Below are 21,376 nucleotides of genomic sequence, written 5' to 3'. Positions count from 1 at the left end.
TCCTCTGGTGGAATAGCAGTAAGTCTTCGGTTCTGAAATGCTAAAACCAGGGGTTCGATTCCCGTCAGTGGACGCAGCAGATAGTCTAATGTGGCTTTACTATAGGTTTATGAAAAGACACTCTCCTACTGCTTCGTTTTCCTATCTTAATCTTTCACTGGCTAGCAGCAAAACCTATTTGTTTGTTTTTTAATTTCGCGCAAAGCTACTCGAGGGCTATCTGCGCTAGCCGTCCCTAATTTAGCAGTGTAAGACTAGAGGGAAGGCAGCTAGTCATCACCACCCACCGCCAACTGTTGGGCTACTCTTTTACCAACAAATAGTGAGATTGACCGTAACATTATAACGCCCGCACAGCTGAAAGGGCGAGCATGTTTGGTGCGACTGGGATTCGAACCGCGACCCTCATATTACGAGTCGAACGCCTTAATTCACCTAGCCATGCCGGACAGCAAAACCTGAGATTTGAAGACCTATCCAGCAGCGAAAAGAAAAATAAAGAAGCAACTTTTCCTCTTGAGTATGTTTAAGAGAATTTAAGGGTTTTTTTAACTATATAACTTTCAATTAATTTTGCTCGTTTCTTGTTTAAAAATGCAATCCAATAAACAGTAGGCTAATTAGTTAAGTGGACATGTTACTTATCATACGGCATGCCAAAGTGGTTAAAGCACTCGACTCGTAATCCGATGGTCGTGGGTTCGAATCCCCGTCACACCAAACATGATTGTCCCCTCTCAGCCGTGGGTGGGGGCATTATAATGTTACAGCCAATCCCATTATTCGTGAAAGAGTAGCCCAAGATTTGGGTGGTGATGACTAGCTGCCTTACATTGCTAAATTAGGGACGGCTAGTGCAGATAGGCCTTGTGTAGCTTTCCGCGATATTCAAACAAAACAAATATTTATTATATAAGTTCACTAAATTCAAGTGAACAATAATAATACAATGTATAAATACAAAAGCGATGGAAAAGTTATAATGTGTGTGTTTCCATATAGAAAAACCACGTTGAGCTATCTGCTGAGTCCATATTCGAACTCCTGATTTTAGCATTGTAAATCCGTAGACTTACTGCTGTAGTAGTGGGCGACTGAAATACAATGATAATAATATCCATATTGAAAATTATCGTAGTTTCTGGCATTTACGTTAAGTCTGGATTAAAGTTGTTACGCAGTTTTGTTTTTAACAAATATTGGTGAGTTTTAATTTGTCTGTTTAATACTAAGTTTTTATATTCGTGCTCTATTGTAGAGAAATAAACGTCCTCTTTTATACATATATACATGCTTGACTTGCGTTTGTCTGCAAGGAACGTTTCTAGTAAATTCTTCGATCAACGCTACAAATCTCGTATCGTGAGAAAGACCCTTGTCTGAGGATTCCGTGTTGCATATCGGCTCTTCAGTTCAACTTGACTTATTTCCGATTAGTCAAAGGTTTCAATGAAACGAATATAGTACAAGTAATCCAGAAAATAAAGTCACTGGAAAAAAAAATCATATTTTATTTAAATACCATAAATAACTAAAGAAATAAAACAAAAACATATTTTATATCAGATTTGCAACATTATACAGTAGGATGCTACTGGCAACCAACTTCAACGATTCGTCGAGGCTTTGTGCAGTTACAAACACGTCTTTGCAATTGTGCGTTGCTCGACGAGACAACAGCAACATTGTGGCAGACCTTCTTCGTGGTGTTAGCTGGAATATTCGTCAAAATTAGAAACGCTGAATATACATGTAATATTATATAAAGTGTTTTCATTATTTACGTATTATTTACTGTCAGTAAATTAAATGTTTTTATTTCATCACCGTACTTAATTATTAAAAATACGTCACATGAAATCTTCCACTTTTTGTGCACTAGAGTATGTGTGACGCCATCACACATAATTTATGTTGTCAATGTATAGAAGATATGTATTGTTAGTTAGTAACTGTTTTAACGTAATTTTGTTTTATTACTCTAATTATTCATGACATTTAAATAAAATGTGACTTTTTTCCCCGCGACTTTGATTCTTTTCACCAGTTTAAGATGTCATAATTTCGTTTTTAGTACGGGACGACTGGCTTCAATTTCACCTTTAGTTTTTTTATTTAGAAAGTATTTCACACAAACAACAATTAACCCAGTCTTTATTTCCTTAAAAAATGAATATTACACTAAATACAATTTCATTATGTAACCGAATACAAAGAAATTGAAACATGTCATTTAAAAAAATTATCTATTTTTTGGTGTGTGTGTTTTTTGTGATTCAGAAGCCTGTGTCTAAGTGAAAGTAAACAAGAAAAACAACAACACAAAAACATAGGTCAGTTCAAACAAAATGTAACTAATATATCTAACGCTCATAATTTTAAGCTTCCTTGAAGAAACACCCAAAATATTGTCAGACAACAATTTAGTACATACTTGGTAAAATGCACGAGCAGCTTAAATAAAACTAACCTTTTTTCCTAAGTTTGTTTGTTTGTTGTGAAATTTCGCACAAAGCTACTCGAGGGCTATCTGCGCTAGCCGTCCCTAATTTAGCAGTGTAAGACTAGAGGGAAGGCAGATAGTCATCACCACCCACCGCCAACTCTTGGGCTACTCTTTTACCAACGAAAAGTGGGATTGACCGTAATATTATACGCCCTCACGGCTGGGAGGACGAGCATGTTTAGCGCGACGCGGGCACGAACCCGCGACCCTCGGATTACGAGTCGCACGCCTTACGCGCTTGGCCATGCCAGGCCCTTGTAGGAAGTACCGCAAAAAGTTTTTGTTTAAGGACATAAATACAGATACCTATGGACTGGGCGTGGTCCAGTGGGTAGTATGTCCGGACTGTGAATCTGTTTTTTCCTAAGTAAATGTTGTTTTTTTCACAAATTCGTTGTAGGATTAGGTTGCTATGGCTTAAACTTCATTGAATGCAGTCGTCGGACTACTTAATTGGTTGATGATGAAAATCATGTCTGTGGGAGCTGGTAGCGAGAGTAGTAAGTACGTTGCTAGGCTACACATTACGCAATAATCTTGTTCTTTCTATCACAACGGCCAGGAAGTACGAAACCCGAGCAATAATAATATACTGTAATTGCATACATATATATATATGTTCATATAGATGTCCTTGATCTGCCCTTTTTAAACCAGGGCAAGCGCTCAACTACTTTTTATCGATTGCGTCACTGGGAAGAGTTATAGTTTGTTGTTTTTTTACACCATGTCCTTGATTGTTAATTATAATTTAACGAAGGCTAACTTATTTAAAAATAAGTTGTAACACATTATATCGTAGTATCTGCTTTATATATATATATATTTTTTTTTTTTCTTTTAACAGAAAGCTAAAGGGTAATGTACAAAAACTGATGAAGTAAGAAACTGGTTACTACATTTACCAAAATGTTTTCCCTGTTTGATTATTTTTCCTACTAAGCCTAAATAATATCGCATGTCAGCCTTTTTTTCGTCGGTGCTGGGATAACGTAACAAAATACTTTAGTGCAAATGTTATCATCTCTTTGATGTCTTTGATTTTTTTTAAAGTAGTAAAAGTGGGGAATGGATGCTCTGAACTTATACAAATTAATATAGCCTATATTCTGGTGATCTGTAAGCGATCACCATTACAAACAACAAAATAAACACGTAATTCCCCGGATTTGTAATTTGCATTTTTTAGTCAGTTATGATCAGTTTGGAAGTCTGTGTGCTGAGTAGAATATGCAAAAAAATAATCGGTCCAATTATTGTAATATTTTTTCTTATTGTACCTTTGGATTTAGGGAGAAATGGAGCTACTGGTTTTCTATGGATCCCTGAAAAGCCCTATGACGTCTGAGCACGTGAATGGCGGGATCGATTCAAACGAAGTGTGACGAATATTATTACCTCAATGGAGAATGTTTGTTTTGTTTTAGAATTTCGCACAAAAATACACGGGAGCTATCTGCGATAGCCGTCCCTAATTTAGCAGTGTAAGACTAGAGGGAAGACAGCTAGTCACCACCACCCACCACCAACTCTTGGGCTACTCTTTTATCAACGACTAGTGGGATTCACCGAAACAAAATAACGCCCCCAACACTGAAAAGGCGAGGATGTTTCGTGTGACTGGGAGTCGAGCGCCTTGACAACCTGAACATGCTCAATGTAGACATAACTCACCTTTCGGTCGGTATTAAAACAAGTCGCATGTTTATTTGGATTAGTACTGTGTACACTCCAAGAGTAACCTAATCAAAAACTGATGTTTTTGTTTTGTTTGATGTTATATTTACAAAGTTCCCCACTAGTAGAGCGGTAGGTCCAAGGATTTACAACGCTAAAATCAGGGGTTCGATTCCCCTTGGTGGACCCAACAGATAGTGTGTTTGTTTATTATTGAATTTCGCACAAAGTTACTCAAGGGCTACCTCTGCTAGCTGTCCCTAATTTAGCAGTGTAAGACTAGAGGGAAGGCAGCTAGTCATCACCACCCACCGCCAACTCTTGGGCTACTCTTTTACCAACGATAGTGGGATTGACCGTCACATTATAATGCCCCCCACGGTTGGGAGGGCGAGCATGTTTGGTGCGACCGGGATTCGAACCCGCGACCCTCAAATTATGAGCCTTAACCCACCTTGCCATGGCGGGCCGCCCGACAGATAGCCCTGTATTTTTTTTAAATCACTTCTGTTGTTAATAACATGTAATTAAGACACACACACGTACAGAAGTATACAGATATTCCTGGATTAGACCTGATAAGGACCAACTGGAAAACCAATTAGAATTTTTTGAATGGCAGTTAAAAATTTTAAGAATTCATAAAATGGTGAGTATACATTTGTTACAAGTTGCACGATTTTAGTACTGAGCCCTCGTGCGTTTTTTTATTTTTTATTTGTCGTTATGAAGTTTGTAACCCGTTGTGACCGAATAGTTTTTTGCTGATCCTGTCGATTGGTTTGTTTCACGCAGTTCAAATTAGTTACGATGGTTTTAGGGTTTTTTATTTTGAAACATATAAGTGGGCAAAGAATTAGTTTGGAGGGGAGAAAAATATTTTTTTCAACTAAGTTGATGTTAAAATATAGAAAACTTCAAAATCTTAACATACTTTTTTAAAATGGGGGAATACCAGAGAGGAATGTGGCGTCTGTCGCAAAACCTGGTGGAAGGTCCTAAAAATAAGAAACAGCTATTTCTTGCCATTGAAGTCTCTGTTTGGCCCAGTCATTAGCCCATTGAGGGCTGTTCAGATGAATAAACAACCGAAGAGTTATTAGGCTTGCGATTATGAAATGTGATAACATCACACAAAGGCATCAGTAATTAAAAGAGAAATTAAATTTTTATATGGAATATGAAGAAAATTACTAATTGAACTGCACCTAAAACAAGTTAAAACATATTGATTAGAAACATTATTTTTAAAGATGATTTTTATAGCGCAGTAGTCTGTAATATTACAACATTTATTTTATCACGAGCATCGTATCAGGTTTCATAGTGATCGGAGGAGTACATTTTAATGGATGCTTTAAATGTTGAAACGTAAAACAAAACAACAACAGAAAAACACTAAAACAACCAGTCTATTTATGGAGCATTTGCCATTAATTTATGTTATATTTTTTCACACCATTCACATTGTGCAGACAATTATTTTTTTATTTGTGTATTATTCCCAAAATAAACGGATGATAATAATTATAGCACCCTGTTTCACTTCAATGTTTAGTGCTGTGACATGAATCTGTAAAGTACAGAGCACGTGTATTTCAAGTACTCGCCTTTTTTTTTTCCAGTTAAGGGCCTTGAAATTAAATTTATAAGGTTCTATAAATGGAATGAAGGAGGCGGACTTAGAGTATATATAACCCCCCCATTCTTTTTTAGAAGCTATTTTCACTTTCCCCATACGGTGGATAATTGGTAAATTTGGGAGCTTATAATATTACAAACAGCACAGATGCAGCTTAGCGCCTAACGGCAGCAAACTTTTCCCTTTGTAATGCACTATTTTTAAGGGATAGTTTATGATAAATTAACAAATGAAACTCTAAAACAACTTCAGATAATTATTTTTTCTCAAAAATATTAAAAAAACATTTTCGTACTTATATTTTATTCGAGTTTTATACAAAACTAGTAAAAACCCAGTGCCCCATTTTTTGATGCTTTGTTTTAGAAAAATATTAATTTTTTATTGAATAACGACAATAATAGACGTCACTTACCTCAATAGATGGCATTTACCTTTACAGTCTAAGCCTAATATAAATTAGAGTGAGCGAACAAATGACGTTATACACACACACACACACACGTATATATTAAAAAAACTGTTGTGACGTTATTATTTTGTCTTTAACATTAATAAGTAAGTTTGCATAAATATATTTCAGATTACTGATTGCTTCCTATTTACTTGAGCTTACATTTATTGCGTATATTCGGCTTATAGAAATGCATTTACGCTTAAAGTGAAAACATAAATATGTACGAAACCATCTCGTATTTGAGACTTTTTATGACAAAACGGATGATAATAATTATATCCCCACTGTATCACTCCAATGTTTAGTGCTGTGGGCAGAGCACAGAGAGATAGTCCTTTGTGCTTAATACAAACAACAACAAGTCTTACACACAAATTTGTTTTTAGATTAGGTAGTACCCCTTCCCATGCATGTGCCTTGAAGGTTAAAAAAAAAAACATTTTATGAAATATTCGGACCCTGCTGTATTTTGTAGATATTTCGGACATAAACATGGAAGTTCTACAACAGAACTCTTATTGAAAAGTTTTCAGATGCATAAAAAACTAAACATTTACGATATTTCGAGTTCATATGTCACTCTGGTTATTCATGGCCTTTTTCGAGTTCTTGATGTCCTTCATTCAGACAACAGTAGCACGCGATGAAGGTGTTGGTATGTTAAAACGTATTTCATGAACCACCATGTTACTAAGTTTGTCCACAGAAAGTCTTTACTCCATGTTAAAGTTAATGTTTAACTGATACCATACCACTGGTTATTATTTTATCTATGAAATAATACGATATTCGATGCCAACAAAGCCGTTTATGATGAAAAAGTCCCTCTTGTTTAGTGAGTTCTTTAGAAAACATCTGTCAAGTCCAGTTAAATTAACGATGACAAAGGTGTTCTATCTCTTGGACTTCAAGTTGTATATAATCTCGAGGTAACTAAAGATAGACCTATCTTTTAAAATAGCTCTAAACAACCACTTACTAACACTTGAAGTATAAACCCAATTTTATATAAAACAAAATTAATTGACCAATAAATAAAACAGCAACTAGTTAATATACTTGCTAAGTCAGTAATGAATGAACCTACTCTCTCCTTACGTGCGATTTCATGTCTTCAGATAATTTTCTAAACAGGAAGTCCGTTATGTTTATGACAAGCCACCAGAGAACGTGTTGGATCAACTAGATAAATGTTTTATGGCCTTGTGGATCAGAAGTAATACAGTATTGATTCAACGTCTTGTCGAAGTACCCAATCATATTTCACATGTTAAGGTAGCATATTATACCCTTTAAATGTATATATATACATACATCACAATTTATTTTAAATTTATTTTCAGAGTTTTCCTTAGTTCAGACTAATTCTTCACATCCCATCAACTTCTGGACCCATTTTCAGGTGTGTTCAATTATGTTTGTATAAGTTATCAGGAATGTAAGACATATTTTTTGTATTTCTTTATTTTTATAATATGCAAATTAGCCACAGTGGTAATGTTACACAGCATGTGCCAGAATATGTTTTTATATCTAATTCAATATTTTTTCACACGGAGAGCACAGTATGAAGTTTTTTTTTCTTTTATAAAAAGTCCAAAACCTAGATAATACAACCGAAAGGGTAAATACCATCTTAACTTTAAAAAGTCCCCCGCTGGTACAGCGGTAAGTCTACTGATTTACAACGCTAAAATCAAGGGTTCGATTTCCCTCGGTGAACTCAGCAGATAGCTCGATGTGGCTTTGCTATAAGAAGAAACACACACAAACTTTTAAAAAGGCGTAACATCTTTCAGTTCATGTATCATGTGAACATGAGATATGGACGTTAGAAAAGTGGATCATTTGTAACAAACACTACATAATATAGTCAAGAAGCCAACATCTGCAGTTACAAACGCTGACACATTTAGGCAGCAGAACCCTAACTTGCTCACTGAGCAACTATAAACAATGAAATTAACATACCTGTATATTAGCTTATAATGTTAAATATATGAGGCCTAGCAATCATTGCGGCATTAGTATTGATTATTTCGAAAAAGTGTTGAGTCAACACATTATGACCCTATTGGCTACCTACCCACTGTGCCATAACGCACTAATGTGTGTGTTTTCTCTTACAGCGATGCCACATCAGACTGTTCATTGTGTCCACCGAAGGAGAATCGAACCCATGATTTTAGCGTTGTAAATCTAAAATTTTACTGTTGTCCTCCCCGGGAGACAACACGTCGATTCAATGCCTGGTAGAAACATCATGTGGTTGACAACTATTTTATTGTTGGGGTTATGGTCCACACTGACTTGTCATAGACGTGGAGCTACGCTTCCATTTTCTGATGTTAAAGCTCCCTTTATCCAACTTAAATACAAATTTCTAAATTACAAACAAACAAAAAACATATCCTACAACATCACCTCGTCCGTGGATTGTGAAGTCCCTTGAACAATCCTTTCAAACAAATGAATCAATAATGTATTAACTTAAATTATCATAATTAATAAAAAGTAACTATTTTTAGATTTTTAAAAGTATATAATGCTAACTGTAGTACAGTGCATATAATCATAAATAAATTATCATAATACTCAAGAATAACTAAAACTGTATTTGGGAAATGATTTATTCCCCAACAACCTCAGTTCAAAAGATAAAATAGCTTCCTCATCGTTAACTGGTTTTTGCATATTTTTTATTACTTGTTTTACCAAATAATCCAAAAGAATTCACTACACAGCAGAAACTATTACAAGATTCAAAAGGACTTTGTCTAATGTGGAAAAATAATTGATGACCACTGGTCTAAATCAAAACAATAACACACCAAATAAACGTTGCCTACTGCATTACAATATTCATTTAAATGCTGCAAACACCTGAAAGATTATTTCCAAATGTCAACAATTTGTCTCTATTCTAGAATTTTATCACTAGCATTTAGTAAATAGAGTGCATAGGTTAAAGTATCCTATGATCATTTTAATTGAAATAAATCTGTTGGCCAAGAATTTGGTTCCGCCTAAACAACAAGTTTCTGGGGTTGCACATATATTGTTGGATGCATCCTTAGTAATTTTGGACCGATTTCAATATCAAAATGTAACTTGACTTTGAAGATCAAAAAAAGAAGAAATTTATAAATAACTTACAATCTGTAATGTTACAAGTAGGATCTATAGAATAATAAAAGTTTTAGTTAACTGTTTTAAATACTGATACTCGAACCTTGTATTTTTAACACTTCAGTTGTATGTAAAAAAATGACTTATTTATGATCCTAGGATAGCTCATACAGCTGGCGTGGGTGATGTTCTAAGTTAAGGTTGGCTATCTCAGCTGTAAATCTGAAGGTTTATATCATTAAAAAAAACAGGTTTAGACACCCGTGGTGGACACAGCAGGGATATCGCCTTGTGTAGCTTTGCGCTTAACCACAAAAACAAACACAAATTTCCAAGATTCATAAAAAACAAGATATTACACTTTTTCATCAAATCACATACGTCTGATGAATGTATTTACCTAACACTAGTAGTCGTTTACATTAGGTCTAACGTCAAAAATAGGACAAAACCCGTAGGACCTCACTAATCTTTTGTTTGTGGTAAAACAAGTCTTTTTACAAACAGACAATTTGTTTAGTTCACCTTTGAATGATTGAATGATTGTTGACAACTTTCGCAAGCAAACAACCTAAAACTGGCCTCACTAGAAGAAAGTCAGTTTTAGTTCACTAATCGGACAACGTTCGCGTCGCACTTGGCGCGTGTTTGCTATCATCAAACGTAGATGTCTCTCTTAAAAAAAAAAAAAAAGTATAGTTTATTCCAATAAAAGAGCGTATTTTGTGATCTGTGGTAGAATAACATAGTTTTTGTTGTTCTGTTCAAATAAAGTAACGTGCTTAGTATTTTTATACTTTTAGTAAATGTTGATGAAATAGTATGAGTTGAAATTTCGTTTGGAAAATTTACCCTCTGCAAAATAAGGAAGGTGTTTCGTAATTGTTCACTAATTAGTTTGAAATAGTATTTATTATATACAACATTAGCGGCTCCAGTTTTAGACAAAAAATACTTAAAAAAACAAGAAACAAACAAAAACCTTTTTATCTTGGCGTTTAGCAAGACATTTAATACAAATATATATAACAAAATTCAATATTTTTGTATCTATATGTCACGTAACTTCTCGTAAACCGCTCGTCGCACTGACTTCTAAGTGGTACCAAACGAGTCCCCATTTTTACTCCCCATTTTGCAAAACCCAGAAATTTTCCGAAAAACTCTTAAAGAGCCCGGGTATTTTTTGCTAAAACACTTTTACTGGAATTGTCCAAAAGAGGAGACCCGGCATGGCCAGGTAGTTAAGGTACTCGGCTCGTAATCTGATGGCCGTGGGTTCGAATCCCCGTCACACCATATATGCACGCCCTTTCAGCCGTGGGGTCGTTATAATGTGACGATCCATCCCACTATTCGTTGTTAAAAGAGTAGCCCAAGAGTTGGCGGTGGATGGTGATGACTAGCTGCCTTCCTTCTAGTCTTACACTGCTAAATGAGGGACGGCTAGCGCAGATAGCTCTCGAGTAGCTTTGCGTGAAATTCAAAACAAACCAAACCGGAAAAGGATCCCACATTTGGTATTGATCTCTATTAGAGCATGTAGATAAGTAGGCATACTAATTACTATTCATAAGTTGGTCAAAGAAATTATAATTGCATCACAGTGGTGATGCTGATTAAGTTAAGAAATACAAATAGTTGTTAAACTATTAAGTGTGCATTATAGCGGTCCTTTAGATGTATGCTATTGACCCGTAGCCTATATATATTTCATAAATGTATATATTTACTAGTCTGTCATGGCGTAGTCGTTAAGGGTGTTTGACCTACAATCTGAAGGTCGCTGGTTCAAATTTCCGACACAGAACATGCCCGCTCTTTCATTCGTAGGCGCGTCATTGTGATGGTAATGGTCAATCTCACTATTCCTTTGTTTGTTTTGAATTTTGCGTAAAGCTATACGAGGGTTTGTTTTGTATTTCGCACAAAGCTACACGAGGGCTATCTGCGCTAGCCGTTCCTAATTTAGCAGTGTAAGGCTAGAGCGAAAGCAGCTTGTCATCACCACCCACCGCCAACTCTTGTGCTACTCTTTTAGCAACGAACCGTGAGAATGAAAGTAACTTTATAACGCTCCCATGACTAAAATGGGCGACCGTCTTTTGTGTGACGGGAATTCGAACACTTGACCCTCAGATTTCAAGTCGAGCACCCCAATCACCTAGCGCAGTGGTTCCCAACCAGGGGTGCGAGATAACATCTGTTTTGGCCACCTTCACCTTTATTCTCAAATAAACAATTATTGTAAGGGGTGCGAGAACATATTAAAATTTTTTAGGGGTATGGGGCATAAAAAAGTTGGTAAAAAAGTAGTTCAATAGTTGACCGTGGGTGGTGTTAACTAGCTGCTTTCCCTCTAGTCTATCACTGTTAAATAAAGGACGGCCAGCGCAGACAGCCCTCGTGTAGCTTTGCGCAAAATACAAAGCAAAACAGTGTAAAATATTTCTAAAACGTTTTTGCAGCTAACATAGAGGAATGAAAATTGCGAGAAATTCAGAAAAGAGCTTGATATAGAGAATAAAGAAAGCATTTTTACAGACAATCAAATTATTCTCAAAATCCTAGTTATTTGCTTGAATTACGGAAATGTGAATGGAACTTATTGTTTTCTCTGCGGCATTCAAACTTAAGTTATCAATCACCTAATTATCATAAAACAAGTTATTTTATAAAAGCATACAAAAATGAAATACTAGCACTTCTGAAAGAGTGTATATTTGAATAACCTAGTTACTAGAAACTTAGTTACCCCTAGAGGGTCAACTGTAAGTTTACAGACTTAACACACTAAAATCTACAGCTCGTTTACCCGCGGTGGAGAAAGCAACAAATAGCCCGTTCTCTTGCTTTATTAACAACAACAAAAAATGTTGGTACATCCTATTGTTATTTATATATAACTCGTTAAATATTGTTTCATTTAACCCTAGTACACACACTCAAAAAAATTACGTTGCCCACACTGGGGGTCATTTTTGACCCCCACCAAAAATATTTAAAAAAAAATTTATTTTCATGTAAGCAAAGTATAAATTTGGACAAAATATTTATTCTATACAATTTATGCATACACTCTGGGTAACTTTATGGTCATTGCAAGCCATTTTACTACACTTGATACACTTTGAAGAAGTTTTTTTCCTTGAATCACGTGCGCATATTTGACACCATTTCCTAACGTTCTCTTCAGCAACTTTGTGTCTTTTTGAAGGGATCACTTCATTTGTATCTTCTTCAGGCAGTAATTCATCAGTAAGCAACTTCAGAAATTCACGTCTTGCTCTTTTTTGGTACTTTGATGCGAATTCTGGATGGCGCTGACGATAGAGAAGGTAAGCATTGTATGCAGCAGCATCAAGAATGTTATAAAATAGTGCCATTGGCCGCCTTCTGGTCTTTCTTTTTGTGGAAAAGAATCTAACTATTTGGTCTAGTGTATCGACTCCTCCTTTGGTGGAGTTATAGTATGATATTATTTCAGGTTTTCCTGATTCATCATCGATTGAGGGCTCTCTATGCAACGTAGATAAGAATATTCTAGAATGCTCGAGAACATTTATAGAGTGTTCTAGAATGTTCTAGAACACAAAATTTCATAGCAATATATTATTTGATTGTTTACCAGAAATGTAATTGAGTTTTTTAAACGGGGGTCAAAAATGACCCCCAATGTGGAAAACGTGAATTTCGACATTAGACAAGGGGTGTAATACCCCATTTGCATAAAATACATGTTAAACGTATTAGTATAGTATGTTATTAGTATAGATTAAATTAGGTACAATTTTAGGCTCAAAAGTCACACCTTTGATATTTCTATAACAACTTAAACACAAGTGGGCCCATTTTTGACCCCCACCGTGTGTATGAGGGTTAACAATGACATTGTGACGCTATAAATTTAATCTCCGCCCGGTAGAAATATGAATCGAAACTGTAACATAGAAGCTAGATAAAAATATCGAATCATAATTTAATCATTTATTTTGGGGGTGTGGGGTGGGATTGGGTTGGATGGTGGTGACGAAAAGAATAAAACCATTAGTGGATTTATTATTTTTGTTTATGTTACTTCGGAAGGCGTTTAATTGCAAATGGAGGAGCAAATGTTATTAAGAGAATAAATAATTAATGGTAATTTTCCCTCAGAATTAAATATATAACTGATAAAATATTAAGGATTATATATTCACAGACAGACAGATTGTTGTGGTATTCCTAACCTTAAGTCAATTTAACACACATATCGAGATGAAACAACAAAATGCAATATCAGTGGCTTAACGATTTTTTGTTTTTTAATACAAAGGAGAATATAAGCAACACATTTATATCACCTGATGCCTTCCCTCTAGTGTTACACTGCTAAATTAGGGTTATATCACCTGATGCCTTCCCTCTAGTGTTACACTGCTAAATTAGGTTTATATCACCTGATGTCTTCCCTCTAGTGTTACACTGCTAAATTAGGGTTACATTGCTAAATTAGGGATGGCCAATGCAGATAGCTCTCGTGTAGCTTTGCGCGAAATTCAAAACAAACAAACACTGCTAAATAAGGGACAGCCAGCGCAGACAGCCCTCGTGTAACGATAAGTCTCCGGATTTACGACTCTAAAATCAGGGGTTCGATTCCCTTCAGTGGACACAGCAGACAGCAAAGCAATAAGAAAAACACACACAAATACGATGTCTGTACAGAATTGCAGTTTCGCTTATTTTTTATTATTAGAAAGTAAAATATAAAACCAATTCTTTAGCTTTTGTTGGAATGTTTAATTTTAGAACAAAATTTGAATTTTCTTAACATTAGCCACAAAAAAAAAAACGAAAGGAAAAAAGGTTAACACTGAAACGTGGAGCACGTTCCACTCATTTTTCAGCATGAGTATCTATTTCAGTACTGAACAGGTGCATGCGTGTCAGTTGCTTCCTGCAATATGGAAGAATAAACGCTCACCGTTGTCTCAAGTCTTCCAGGACTGCGCTGACTCAGTCGAGCCACATGACTGTATTAGGGGACACGACCAGGAGTAGGGATAGGGAAATAATTCCAAGTCTACTTGGTTACCTCCTAAAAATGTGTGATTAAGTATCAGACAAATGCCCCCCAGGAGCAAAGCGGTATGTCTGCGGGCTTACACTGTTAGACATCACGTTTCGATATCTGTGGTGGGCAGAGCACAGAGAGATAGTCCTTTGTGCTTAATACAAACAACAACAACAACAAAAATTATATTAGGTAGTACACTTCCCCGCGCATGTGCCTTGAAGGTTTTTTTTAAAAAAAAGCATTTTATGAAATATTCGGACCCTGCTGTATTTTGTAGATATTTTGGACATAACATGGAAGTTTTACAACAGAACTCTTATTGAAAAGTTTTTTAGATGCATAAAAAAACTAACATTTACGATATTTTGAGTTTATATGCTACTCTGGTTATTCATGGACTTCTTCGAGCTCTTGGCACTAAGATACTCCATTACACAGTAATAAATATTATATGCAAACAAAACGGACACAGGGGGGTGTCAGCAATAATTTCATTAGAATACATTCATAGCTTGAAATGGTCCTTGCAAATTATAAACATGCACATGAGTTAATCGTAACCGGGATGATATTTCTTGTAGTTCTTTTCAGTGACATCATCAAGATATTCTGAAGCTACCTATCTATCAATAATATATCATTTTAACTTGAGTCTGGCTAGAAAATTGAGCGTTTTAATTTTTTTTTTTTTAGGTGCTTTACTCAGCTTAAGCCTAGAAATCAGATTATGTACATGGTGATGGGAATGGTTATGGCATTAGTCTACACGTGAATGATAATGACATTGGATATGTAAATATCATCATATTTCTAAATGTTTTACCCTAGCGCCAGTTGACTCTCTTTATAGTGACCAGTTTCACTGTGGAGAAGAAATATCCACAGCTAATATGAGCTTAGTATCCGTCCTCAGGACAGCTTCCGGTTGGGGTAACATAATGATGGCACCGTTTCGACCAGACGATGCATGCAGGTTAAAGTTCAATTGCATGGGCTGCAAGAATTGTGACTTTGTTATTAAATGAACATTGGAAATTTTGTAATCTATGCATGGTAAATCACAAAAGTGTAATGAAAAACAAAAGATTTGTAGGGGCGGTTCAAGGAATTGTTTCAAAGATAAATTGTTATAATTCAGCAACTGGAGTAAAAGTTTGTTTGATATTCTGGTGAAAGGAAATCATCGATGAAACAGTATCATGACGTTAGAATGATTGTCTGTCTGTTTGTTTAGAGCAAACTTTCATTGTCCACTGCGGGGAATCGGACACCGGATTTTAACGTTGTAAGCCGATTAACTTACCGCTGTTCTACGGGGGTGTCTGGTTAGAATAAAAGATGAAGAAATGCGAAAATAACTAGCAAAAGATTAGACAAAGCACAAAAAGTGATAGAAAATATTAATTAATGTTTAGCGGATAAAAAACAAAGACCTTGTACAACTCAAGACTATTAGGAGCCTTTTCCCCAAGCTGATAGGTTCCAAAAACAAAAAGATGAAAAGTAGGATGTATTTGAAGTCTGTTTTTGTTTTTCTGAAGACTTCAGAAATCTTTCACTTAAAAGAGCAACCATAAAAATCTGACATCAAGGCGACAATTTGGAGACTTGTATAAACAAATTTAAAAAATAATAACAACAGAAAACTTTATAATAATTTTGTTTAATATAAATAAACCCACATTGTTAAACACAAGTTGTTAAGTTTTATTCTGTTGTATTATACTGGAACATTTATACATTACGTGTGATAATGTAGTATGTTTATTAACAACGACAACGTAATCTGTTTGTGTCTTATGCAAATGCACGATCAGTTTATTTGAGTGGTATAGCATAGTTTGTTTATCTCTCATTGTAATAACACATTATATTTATTTATTATTTGTAATAACGATTAAATGGCGTTTTTATATATTATTTGTGGGGTGAATGTTTTCTTATAGCAAAGCCACATCGGGCTATCTGCTGTATTCACCAAGAGGAATCAAACCTCTGATTTTAGCATTGTAAGTTTGTATTCTTACCGCTGTTCCAGCGGGGGATGTTATTTGTGGCAATAGTTGTTTATAAAATAATACAGATTCAAATCCCGTCACCACGATAGTTTTTCAGACGTGGGAGACGTTGTAGCATTTTAATCAATCCCATTGTTTGTTAGCAAAGAGTTTCCTGTGCCCACTACTTATCTTCCCTCTCGTCCAGCCAGAAATGGCCAGGTGGTTAGGTGTGCTTGACTCATATTCTGAGATTCACGGGTTCGAATCTCGGTCACACCAAACACGCTTGACCTTTCAACCGTAGAGGCGCATAATGTGGCAGTCAATCCCTCTATTCGTCGGTAAAATAGTAGCCCAAGAGTTGGCGGTGTGTGATGATGATTTGTTGCCTTCCCTCTAGTTTTACGCTGCTAAATTAGGGACGGCTAGCACAGATATCCTTCGTGCAGCTTTGCGCAAAATTCAAAACAAACAAACTTTCCCTTCAGCTTAATACGCAAAAATTTCAAAATTATAGGCGGTTAGAGTAGGCAGCCCTCTAGTAGGTTTGTGCAAAATTAAAGTATGATAAAAACTGTGAGGAGTTGTTTTAAATTTTTCTGTTTTTTTTCTACTCATACAGCAAGTTAGGGAGAGATAAAAAGTGATAGATTTTTATTTTATTTGTTTTAACTAATTTTTGAAGAATATCATAAAACAGTTCGACTGCGTGACAGAAAAACAAAAATCCATCACAGGTCGTGACTTATTTAGTGGAAAATGGAGTTTAAATAATAGTGTTATGTATTTCACACGGATTTTATTTGAATTACAAAGTTAAGACACAAAGTCTGAATGTTTATAAGATAGAAATCTGTTTTCGATACCCGTGGTGGGTACAGCACAGATTGCCTGTTATGTTGCTTTGGGCTTCACAACAAATAAAACCCTTTTGTCTATTCTTACACGTACTCTCTCTGTGGCACAGCGGAATGTCTGCGGACTTACAACGCTGGAAATCGGGTTTCGATATGTGTAATAGGTAGAGCACAGATAGCCCATTGTGTAGATTTGTACAACATACATTAAAAGAATAAATTATGACATTAAAAAAATAAATGATGACGTATTCAGACCATAATAATAACCTGTATACCTCCTTCTCTCATTTTTCTTTTGCTATTTTTAGGGTAGAAGACTTTTTTATAATCTTGTAAACATTAAAAGATGAAACGGAGATCGGGAATTGCTTTTGCCAGCGGAATATAATCAATTCACCAGAGTTGTTGTTTTTGAAAGGTTTCCATGGGCCGTTTCTCAACAAATGATATGGCTACTTCAATAGCTATCATGGAACTGTACGTTTGAGTGTTATATTCAACAAGTTTGTTTTTATTTCGTTAATATAAGTAACGCCATTGATGTTTTATTTTCTCAACTCCAAGCATTTAGTACCTAGAGGGAACAGTGGTAAGTATACAGAGACTTACGACCCCAAAATCCGGGTTTCGATTCTCCACGGTTAATACACTAGATAAGCCAAATTTGGCGCCAGATTCTTACCTCCTTTTCGTTTCTTTTCAGGGGAGTGGGAGTGTTTTTAAAGAAAAGTCATATTGGCCTATCAGCAGTGTTCACCGCGTGGAATCGAACCCCAGATTTTATCGTTGTAAATTCATAGACTTACCGCTGTCCAGGGGGAGATTCATAGGGGAAGAAATCGATGGACAGCTCCATTGTTTTGTTAAAAGTATTCTCGATTTCCATAATGTTTTCTGGACACTCTTTTCCAATATACGAATGAGGAACCAGTTTTATATATATATATAATAAAAACTTGTAATGGCTAAGTCATTAAGAGAAGTTTTCTACCAAAAAATAAATAAAAAAGAACAACATATGACATAAATTCAGTCGTCACTCTGTATATGAATCATTTCAAGCCGTCCCCTACTCCCACCCCCACTGTGACGGTTCTTTTTCTAAACCTAGTGTTATCACTACTGGCGCCAAAAATTGTGCTATATTATCATCCTATTTTTGTTGTTCTTCTTGGGATCTCACGTACACGCACGCTTGTTTCACGTGAAGTCCACAAGTTAAGCACTTTTTGGGTCAGTTTCATAAGTTCAAGATTTGTTTAGTTACAAAACGTGGGACAACCTGTCTTCTCGTTTCTAGTAGATTAATAATTCGTGCGTGTGTGTTGACCAAGGATATCGCTAAGTGAAGAATATATTTTCGTTTTACGCCACAAAGAATGGACGCAGATAGCTCTTCGTGTAGCTTTGCGCGAAATTCAAAACAAATCAAACCGCAAAGGATGAATTGCTTTATTAGCTTTTCGGTTTCTTCTAGGAATAGTTATTGGACCTAGAGTTATACAACCCTCACATTAAAACCAACTAAGCTGACAATAAAATATGTCGCAATACATGTGATTATTGACAAACCACGTGAAATGTCATACTCTCGTTCTCGTATTACTTACACATCTACAAACTGGAGGTAAGGTAATACGCAAATATCGTGAAGAATTTATCAGTGATTATATTTGAATACTTGTATATATTTATATATGATATATATATCTATTAGATGGAGGCTATGTAAGTTCATGATTAATGAGAGGTTATCTTAGGACATGGAAAGTTGCTTCCCTTATACGTAGTTGTAAGAAACACTCCTAAAAACCGTAAAATGCGAAACTGGAAAAAATTATATCTACCTAATGGACCTCCAAACCACTTCTGTTGAAGATCCATTCAAGCTTTGATAAACAGCTTACTATTATATTTATGTATCATAGATATAATAGGTTATCAGTACTGCCAAGTGGTGTTAAGGGAACGTGAATTGTATTATTAAAGCGACCAGATAATGATTGATATTTAGACTATTATATTCTTGCAGAAGACAAATATTATTGGTTTTTACATAAGTTTTATTGATTGGTTGATCTTGCGTTTTACGGCGCAAAACTTTATTTGTTTGTTTGTTTTTGAATTTCGCACGAAGCTACTCGAGGGCTATCTCTGCTAGCCGTCCCTAATTTAGCAGTGTAAGACTAGAGGGAAGGTAGCTAGTCATCACCACCCACCGCCAACTCATGGGCTACTCTTTTACCAACGAATAGTGGGATTAACCGTAACATTATAACGCCCCCACGACTGAAAGGGCGAGCATGTTTGGCGCGATGGGGATGAGAACCCGCGACCCTCAGATTACGAGTCGCACGCTTGGCCATGCCGGGCCCGGCGCAAAGCAACTAGGCTATCTGCACCTGTAAGCTTTATATCGCTATAGAAAGAATGCGTTTTTATATAAGGATCATATATTATAAATACGAATATATAATATAAACCACGTTTATTCATAAATACCCCAGAAATATGTGACTTGCACAGCTCTTCAAACCATTGAAAATCTATTTGTTTTTCATTACTCACCCAGAGAGGGCTTGTACAAAATATTTTAAATAAAATTAAAAGAAAGAAAAATCAACGTTTTTCACGTGCACAATAATTTATTTGTAAAGTTTAAAAAACAACTGAGGTGAAATTATTTCCACCGAAACATGTAGTTCTTTAAACTTACGTTTTTTAACTTTAGAAGTAAATTACTGTGAAAGTTAAAAACGTCGATGTTTCATTCTGTTAATCTTATTTAAATATATATATATATATATTTCTTTGTTAACTTGTTTAAGAAAACTTTTCGTAAAAGAAAATAATGCTGACAAGAATGTTGTTTTACCTGGCAATAAAGTCTGGATAAGGTCGCCGCATTGTGAGGAGGGGTGGAAGGTAGGATATGAGGACTAACTTGTCTCAAGTTTCACAATTTTAGTTTACGGTTCCACCTAAAACAGAATTTACAAGGTTAAAGATGAACCGTTTTTTTTTCTGGATCTGTTTATGGTTCTAATATATCGTTTTCGCAGATTATATTGTTTTTATCTTGTAATTTATACTGGTTGGTCTGTAGAAGATGTGTATGCGTGTGTGATTTTCTTATAGCAAATCCACATTGGGTTATCTGCTGAGTCCACCGAGGGGAATCGAACCCCTGATTTTTGCGTTGTATATCCGTAGACTTACCGCTATACCAGATGATAAAAAACAACAACAAAAAATGAAACTGAATAGAAGATAATAAACGTTCGTAATTAACTATCCAAAGGAAATTAATTAGGATTTATTTGATTGTAAATTAAACACATAGTTACACAATGGGCTACCTGTACTCTGCATACTACAGGTCTCAAAACCTGATTTTTTATCGTTATAAGCCTCCAGACTGAGCCACAAGTTCAATTACCTGAGCTCCTTTCGGTGACGAGTTCTACATTTCGTATATGAATTTTTTTATGTTATTATAGTTATATGTGGTCGCTCGTTGGATCAGCGGTAAGTTTAGGGACTTACAATGCTAAAATCCATGGTTCAATACCCTACGATCAACTGAGCATAGCTAGCCCCCTGTTCAAGCTCAACGCTAATAAAAAATAATCGACAACAGTGTAATAATGTGTGTTGTACGAAATGTTAACTGACGGTGACCGAGTGTTCAGTGCGACCCCAGACAACAATACCACAGCGAAGTGTTTTTTATTTGTTCATCATTCTTGTCTACGGCCTTCCTTATAAGGTAACTTACCCGACCACTCAAGGACTGCGTTTTTTTAGTCTCCACCACACCATGTCAGAATAAGAATATTTCTGTCAGCAGAGGGGGAATAAAGCACAGTGTAGAGATAAAAATAGCGAATAATAGAAACTCAACTTAACACAACGCGAAAGCGGTAATGATGATAAAAACCAGATAAATATCCTATGTTTTTGAGTGCAGTATACATAAAAAAACCCATAATACTTTACGTAAATCATTGACTGATCACAACAATACATAAAAACCAAGAGTACTT

This window comes from Tachypleus tridentatus, chromosome 6, assembly GCF_004210375.1.
Source record: "Tachypleus tridentatus isolate NWPU-2018 chromosome 6, ASM421037v1, whole genome shotgun sequence".
Taxonomy (NCBI): domain Eukaryota; kingdom Metazoa; phylum Arthropoda; class Merostomata; order Xiphosura; family Limulidae; genus Tachypleus; species Tachypleus tridentatus.
Note: the sequence above shows the minus strand (reverse complement) of the source record.